Below are 8,976 nucleotides of genomic sequence, written 5' to 3'. Positions count from 1 at the left end.
TCTTTCAAGGAGTAAATAATAATTCCATTTCATTTTCAAAGGTTAACAAAAACCTTGAAAATACTCCTTGAGTGTCGATTTCCTCAAAGTTGGGTTAACTACCCTTCTAATCGGAGTTGACACTCTCTAACCCATCTATGGGGTAGATAAAATGCTCCTAGGAACCCAACACCTATTGGTGCTCCTTGGATGCTCTAGGTACTCACTAGGGATAACTTCCCTAGATACCTTCCTAGTGACCTTGTTGGGCTTCTTAGAAGCCTTGGTCACATTTTCTAGGTCAACTCTAGGGATAGCCTCCCTTGTGACCTTGTTAGTGACTTTCTTAGACTTCTTAGAAGTCTTAGTCACTTTGGTTGCAAAGATACTTCTAGGGATATCTTTCCTTGTATCCTTGACTTGACCTCTAGACTTAGGGTTTGTTCCATAACTATATGGAACCCTATGATAACTAGGCACATCATTTTTTGCTTTGGTTTTGTATCCCAAACCTCTATGGCCATTTGATGGCTTTTGTACCCCTAAACCTAGGTTATGCTCATTTTGCCCTAATAGGATATTTTCCAATCTTTTTAGGGTCTTTTCTAATTTATCAAGTCTTGACCTCAAGCCTTGATTTTCCCTCACTAAGTCCTTAGTATTTGATTTTTCATTTGATCCATGAGCATTTTTATTCTTGGGCTTGTATCTATTATCCTTAGTGTTCTTGCCCAAATATCTATCTACCTTCCTAACCTTAGGTTGGGTAGTCTTGGCATGTAGGGCCACATGCTTTTCCTTAATGCCCTCATGCTTTCTATTCTTATGGTAAATTGCATTAAAATGATAAAAATTAGAACTATCATGCTTTTAACCATAACGTAAAGGGGTAGGCTCAATAAATGTTACCTTCTTCTTTACCTTGGAGGCTCCCCCTTGACTAGTGCCTCCTTGAGCCTTGATCATCTTCTTCCCCTTGGGGCATTGACTTCGGTAATGCCCTTTTTGTTGACACAAGAAGCACACAATGTGCTCCTTGCTCTTCTTTGTCCCGGGGGTGGTCTCCTTGGGCTTCTCCTTGCCCTTTTGTGTCACTTGACCCTTCTTCTTGGCCAAGTTGGGACACTTGCTCTTGTAGTGCCCAATTTCCCTACACTCAAAACATATTATATGATTTTTATTTTTAATTGAAACATTTATACCTTCTTGTGTAGGGATGACACTTGCTCCTCCATTTGATATTTCTTGAATTTTGGAGGTGGCACCATCTTCTTCTTCTTCACTTGACCCGGATGTGGAGGCCTCTTCTTGCTCCGGGTTCATTGATCTACACTCCCCCTCAATCCTAGAGGTGGAGGCTTCATCATCTTGTACATGGAACAAGGAGTATGCTCCCTCCTTGTTCTCTTCATTGCACTCCCTCGAAGATGAAGCTTCTTCTTGGACTTCTTCTTCGGAGGTTGAGCATCCCTCAACCTCGGAGTCCTCCTCTTGGTCTTGCTCCAAAGAGTCACCCTCTCTGGATTCTTCTTGCTCTTGTACAGTGGAGGGGATCTCTTCATGAAGCTTGACCAATTTACTCCATAATTCCTTTGCATCTTCAAATTCTCCAATTTTGCAAAGGATGGTGCTTGGCAAAAAATTGACCAAAAGCTTGGTCACATTGTCATCGGCCTCGTACCTTTGGACTTGCTCTTGGCTCCACTTGCTCCTCTTGAGAACTTTGCCCTTTGAATTTGTTGGAGTCTTGAAGCATTCCATAAGAGCAAACCATTGCTCTATCTCCATCATAAGAAAATTTTCGATTCTTGATTTCCAAGAATCGAAGCTTGTGGAAGTGTATGGTGGAGCCACCCTCGTGTCGAATTCGAGCCCATCTGGGAATTCCATTGTAGAAGTTGAGCTTTTGAATTTCTTTGACTTTGACAATTTTGCTTCAACTTCTTCACCCTCTAGCTTTTCTTGTTATGCTTGACCCTTCCGGCGATGATTCCGGTGAAGAGCGGCCTCGCTCTGATACCACTTGTTGGGACCGAAAAGTAGTTAGAGGGGGGGGGTGAATAGCTCGTTGCGTGCTCGTTGCTCGGCGTTACTCGGTGTTGCTTGTTTCTTCAAAGATGTGTAGCGGAAAATACAGAAATAAACCACACAACGCTAACAAGGTTGGTTTACTTGGTATCCACCTCACAAGAGGTGACTAGTCCAAGGATCCACACCTACACACACACCCTCCACTAATAAAACTCTCCTTTATGGTAACTACCAAGGGCGGAGAAGCCCTACAAGACTCAATACAAGAAGAAAGGGAAAGGTAATGAAATACAAGCTTACAAGCTTACAATGAGAGTAAAATCCCTAACCCTAGTTTCTTCTTCTTGCTTTAATCCGCCTCTTGACTTGGAAGAACCTCCAAGAGCCTTCAAGAACTGGCGATCTCGAGCTTGAGAAGAGCTGTGGAGAAGCTAGTGAAGATCTGAAATGAATCGGTGAAGAGATGCCGAAGGAAATAAACTCCTGCGGCTTAAATCGACGCTAACGGTCGAATCCCGATCGATTGGAATGCTCCCAATCGATCGGGGAGGCTTTGGATCGATCCACGGATCGATCCAGAGCGCCTTTGTGCTCTGGAAAAAACGCCTGGATCGATCCACGGATCGATCCAGAGCGCCTCTATGCTCTGGAAAAAACGCCTGGATCGATCCACGGATCGATCCAGCGCTTATCGCGCGAAGCAGCAGCGTCCCAATCGATCCACTGATCGATTGGGACCTCTGGATTGATCCACCGATCGATCCAGAGGGGTTCTGTTCGCGGGGACTCACCGGATCGATCGGCTGATCGATCCAGATCTTCTGGATCGATCCACTGATCGATCCAGATCTGCTGGATCGATCCACAGATCAATCCAAACCTGCTAGATCAATCGGCTGATCAATCCAGATATTGGTTTTTGCCCAAAACCAAGTCCAAAGCCCCCTAAACCAACATCTAGTCAACCATGACTTGTTGGTACATAAGACCTAGCATCCGGTCACCCTTGACCAGCTAGGACTCTCTCACCAAGTGTCTGGTCAATCCCTTTGACCCACTTGGACTTTTCTCTTCTTGCCAAGTATCCGATCACTCCCTAAGACCTACTTGGACTTTTCTTCCTCGTGCCAAGTATCCGATCAATCCCTTTAACCTACTTGGACTCTCACCAGATGTCTGGTCAACCTTGACCCATCTGGATTTCTCTTGCCTGGCTTCACTCACCAGGACTTTCCCAATTGCCTAGCTTCACTCACTAGGACTTCCCAATTGCCTAGCTTCACTCACTAGGTCTTTCACCTAGCTTCACTCACCAGGATTTTCCTCCTGCCCAGCTTCACTCACTAGGTCTTTTCTTCTGCCTAACATCCCAGTTAGGACTTCCTAATCAAGTATCCGGTCATCCTTGACCTACTTGACTCTTCTTCAATCAACCTTGCATTGTCAAACATCGAAACTCAAACCAAGACTCAAGCTTGGTCAACCAGGTCAACCTTGACCTGAGGGATGTTGCACCAACACTAACCGGTGCTGCTTCGATGGGGGCCACAGGCGCATCTAGCTGAGAGGGAGTCCGGTCGAAGGAGAGCGCCTTGATCGATGGTGCTTTGCCGCGTTGAGAGGCGGTGTCCATCCGCTTAGACACTTGCACTGCGGAGGTTGTCGAACGGAGAGGCTTCTCAACTCGCCGTCTTTTCCTATCGAACGGAAGCTCGTCCTCTGGTTCAGAGTCTTCCTCCCAAACGGATGGTTCCTTGCTAGGAGTTGCACCGCCAGCCGTATCCATAGGCGAAGCCTGAGCGGCCGACCCCCCTGCCTGCGTTGCACTCTCGTCCTCGTGAGAGCCGACCGAAGCAATGCCCAATTGCTCCATTTCCTTGGCTGCTGCCGCTTCGAGTGCAACCGCTTTCTTTTTCAAAATCCTGAATAGCACCGACTCCATTACGATGTTTGCTGCAAGGAAAGGAGAAAGAAATCAGTTAGAACTCAAGACAAATGTACAAGTGAAGTTCTTACCAAAGCCGCTCGGGAGCGGGGTTCGGATCAGACTCAAGCCGAATATATACATCACTCCTTCAGGTAGAAGCTTGTTGATGTCGAGCTTCAAACTGGCCAGAAGATTCGCTGCTTGAAGATAGTCTGGTCGGGTCTTAAACTTCTTCAGCTCGGGAGAGGTTGGCGGTCCGACCTGCCATTTAGTGCGGAAAGGGAGCCGCTCGGGCATACGAAGAAAAAAGAAGTTTTCTTTCCAATGTTTGTTGGAGGAGGGAAGTTTATCAAAAAAGCCTAAGCCAGGCCGACCCTGAAACAGATAAGTGCCCGGCTCGGATTGCTTAGGATAGTAGAAATAGTAGAAGACTTCCGGGCGGAGGGGAATGTTGTGTATCTTAAATAATACCACAACTCCGCACAGAAAGCGAAAAGTGTTGGGAACCAACTGGGCGAGCGGAATGCCAAAGAAGTTACGAACTTCGACAATGAAGGGGTGGAGAGGAAACCACAGACCGGCTGTAAACTGTTCACGAAAAAAAATAGATAGTGCCGCGCGGAGGGTTATGTGGCCGAGCGGAAGGAGAAGGTAAGATCAATTCGAAGTCAGAAGGGATGTCGAAAGCGTTAAACAGGCTCTCGGCATCGCGCCGATCGAACCGCGACTCCATGGTGGTATACCATGGGCCGAGAGCGAGGTCCGCGGGCTGAGAGGAACTTGCCATCGCCGGGACAACAGTGGAGAAGGCGAAAATTGGGAGAAAAGGCAAAGGCTTGGGGGAGATGAACGGAATAGTAACCAAAGGATGAGAATTCGGCGGAGAACACAAAGAAAACACAGAAAGAAAGAAGGAAAGACAAAGAACCTTACAGAGAATATTAGAAGCGAAGGAAGAAGGCGAGGGATCGCCGGAATGCCGAGGAGCAGGGTCGCCGGGGCACTGAGCAGCAGGAGGCTTCTGGACGCAAAGGCGAAGGTGCGGCGAAGGTGAAGGACGAAGACTTTATAGGGTTAGGCCCGGTCGTCCTGAGCCGTCAGATTCAGGTCACAGGAACCTAGGCCCACATCGCACCGTTCATTTCAAACCGACGGACGTCGCGTCAGGCGTAAGGTGGCGGTCGTACGAAGACGTCAGCCGCACCATGTGGCACTTGGTTAGGGGAAGACATTTAATGAGCCCCATCACGAGGAAGAACCCGAGTGCTCAACCATAATGGCGGAGATTTGCACGCATTTCGAGAAGATCCTTGGTAGCTTCATCACAGGCCATTGGGGCAGCCTTCGGCAACTTGCTGACCGGCCCATAGGGACCGAGCGGAGGTATACTGTCGGTATTGGCGGGTCGGCTGTCGATTGGCCAGACTCATAGTCCAGTCAGTTGGACTTAATGCCTCCTTCGACTAGACTTGAGGGGGAGGCATGTGATCTGGTGGTAAAGACGGGGGACCACTCATTGGCGGGAAGTCAACGACACGTGGAAGTCAAGGGTTAAGAGGGTTAACACTAAGGTCGTGCCGAACGGACTGGCGGACCACCCCCGAACATCCGGCCGACCGGGCGCCCGGTCCGGGTCTCCCAGGCGACCAGACAAAAGACAACCCGACCATGGGGCGGGTTTCCGACGCTCAAGGTAAAAGAGTATTTAAGCTGAGAGGCCAGGACGATCGGCCGAGTTGCAGAACAGTAATCCGCAATCCCAGCCGAGCACGTGAATAGGGCTTCTTGGAGGACATGAGCGCCGAGCGGCCGTTCCGCTCAGCCCGGGAACAGACAAGAGCGCTAGGAGATAAAAAGGATAGCCGGTAGCTTCATCCTCGAGACACCTGCCGTCGACAAACAGCATGGTCGGCGGCTGGAGCGGACAGAATATCGTACGGTAGAAGCTTCCACCGTCACATCCGGGATATGCAAGAACGATTGCGGAATGACGTCAGACGTACTTTTCTGACGCAACCCTACTGAGGTATGTTTGGGGAAGCGTGCATGCATCAAGAAGCGTGCCCGCGCCTCCCCGGGGTCCTATATAAGGACCCCCAGACTTCGACGGAGGTATGCAATCTTGATCACTGTAGCCGAAGTAACGTTACTCTGCTTCTTCGCTGCCTGACTTGAGCGTCGGAGGGTCGTCGCCGGGAAACCCCTCCCGGCTCGGCTTCTTTGCAGCTTCGCCGAAGATCTACACCACCAATCGGAGATAGCGGAGAGTGCTACGTCCCCAGCATCCGTTGACTCAGCGCTCGGGCATGATCACTGATTAAACTATAGTGATTGTGGCATCTTCATATTAAATATGAATACGTGCTATAATTCGGTTTCATTCGACGAATCATAATCCTTGATTTTCATTATAATTAATGTGGTTGTGACAATATGTTAGGAATAGATTGAGATACTAATCAACAATATGTTGTGAATAGATTGTGAGTTATTAGTCTCAATAATGCATCAATTCATTGTGAAAGGTTTAGGATTACTGGTCATAGTGATGGGCATTGACTCATTCAATGGGTTAGTAAAATTGATTATCTTTTGAGGGCTCTGCCCCCCAATCCTCGCAAGATGCGCTTCCCCCTTGGACCATGCTAGGGGCGATACCCCTTGGACTCCACCAGGGGCACTGCTCCTTGGACCTCGCTAGGGGCGTTGCGCTTAGGATCCTATATGGTTTCACCATATAAATTGTTAATAGGAATCATAATAAAAAATGATGTCTTAGATCTGTTATATGTGATATTTGCCATGGTGCATGGTTATGACTCATTACCCAATTTGATTGGATTATGTGTATGTGTGTTATAAATTTATAATATGGTCTGTGTGTCATGCCTTTTAAGTTCATACTTTTAAGTTGTAAAAGAAATTTTCTTCTCACTAGACTCTCCTCGAATGTAACTCGAGGTTTCTTTTCTTTGTAATGTACAAATTAGAATAGTGCTAGTATAATACTGTATGACGATTGAAAAGACGGAGGCCAACAACCAAGGAAGCACTTGGAAGAGATGCAATTCCCTAGGTTGACTTTTTGATCCTCTCATTGGCTTGAGAAGATCATAGTAGACGGGTCATAACCATGTCACGTATATATATATATATATATATATATATATATATATATATATATATATATATATATATATATATATATATATATATATATATATATATATATTGATTGATGTATGCCATGCTTGAATGTGATGCATGTCTAATTAGTAGTATTACCATAATTAAGTCAATTTAATATGTCAACCAAAGTCTAGTACTTACTACTACCTTAATCAATTGTAGACATGTTTGCCAAAGTAAAGTGACTCAATTTATCTTGGTAGAGTGTGACAAGACAATTGTGATGTCCAACTATTGAACTTTGGGTGAGACTTAACTAAATTATCTCAATTAGATTGAAAACTTAGAACCATATAACCATTAGATGGATAAAGTTTTGTTCACCTAATTATTCAAGAGTTGCATACGATGCAATTGGTAAACGTTATCTACCTAATACATCAAAGTCTTGGGGGATTAGCCAAAGTTAATTCAAGATGTGTCACATTATAGAGCTTGCCCCACTTGAATGTTATTCTTATTAGAGTTTGGAGCTAGTAGTGTGGGTAAACTATGGTTGCCCACATCCATGACTTACTCTTACCAAGCTTTACAGTGTAGTGGGAGAGTTATTTAATTTAAGGTCTAATTAAGTGATTTAAATATGATACTTATTTCTCTATTTCTAATTGTAGATCGCCATGTCAACACACTCGTCTAATACCCTCTTACTGCGATCTATCCTTGATAAGAACAAGCTCAATAAAGCTAATTTCCTGAACTGGCAGAAACTTGAGAATTGTTCTCAAATAAGAAAGAAAACTATAAGTCCTAGAGCAGCCTATTTCTGAACCATTTGCCTCTAATGCTACCCATGTTGATAAAGCTACTCAAAAGAAATATCAGGATGATGCATTAGATATATCATGACTTATGCTTGCCACCATGAACTCTGAGCTCCGGAAGCAATACAAGGACATTGATGCTTACGATATGCTTGAACATCTTAAACAATTATATCAAGGGAAGATAAGACATGAGATATTTGAGGTATTTGTTAGGACCTTTAGTGGCTGGCTAGAGGGGGGGGTGAATAATCCCTGCACAAATCAAGCAAACAAAATCTTTCTCGGACAAATAACTTGATTAAAATAACACTTGCATATAAAAAATAATAAATAAACTGAAGGGAAGAGGCACCGAGATTTTACTTGGTTATAACCGGGGAGGTTGTTAATCTAAGGAAGTTAAAGCACACTAAAATTCTCCTTAAAGAGGAGAAACCTCTTACAACATTCAAATCTCACAAGACAAAGATAAACAAGAATTAGGAGGTGTACAAGTGTTGTTTCAAACTATTCTTCGTTGTTCTTAGCTTCTTGAAGCAGAGTTGCTTATATAACCCTACTCAGGGCACCTGGAAGCGTTCCAAGCGCCTGGAATGGGATAAAACCTTATCCCCGACATAATCATCAAAAGTCACGTCGAAAGTGATAAAACTTGGGTTTCGGGCACCCCGACATGTTCCGGGTGCCCCGGGCTAAAAATCTGCCCTTTGCTGATTTTTGGTCCCGACCTCCTTCTTCAATTCCACTCGCATCGGTCCGGGTCTTCCGCTTCGGCTCCGCTCGCTTGGGTGATTTCGACCATCCGAAATAGGGCTCACCCAAACTCAACTTCCGGCCTTCTCCTCGAGCAAGCTTCCACTCCAGCTTCTCGTCCCTCGGAATCGCCGCGTGCTTCCTTCTCGTCTGCCAGTGTACTCTTCCACAGCTTTTCATCGCTCGGACAGCTGCGTCTTTTGGTTCTTGAGCAATCTTCCGTTTTGGCTTCTCGTCCCTCGGAAACACCACACGCTCCCTTCTCGTCCGCTGGTGTACTCTTCCGTAGCACCTCGTCCCTCAGACTCATCAAGCCTGTCGGCTCTCTCC

This window comes from Zingiber officinale, chromosome 3A, assembly GCF_018446385.1.
Source record: "Zingiber officinale cultivar Zhangliang chromosome 3A, Zo_v1.1, whole genome shotgun sequence".
Taxonomy (NCBI): domain Eukaryota; kingdom Viridiplantae; phylum Streptophyta; class Magnoliopsida; order Zingiberales; family Zingiberaceae; genus Zingiber; species Zingiber officinale.
This window is presented reverse-complemented; position numbering follows the sequence as displayed.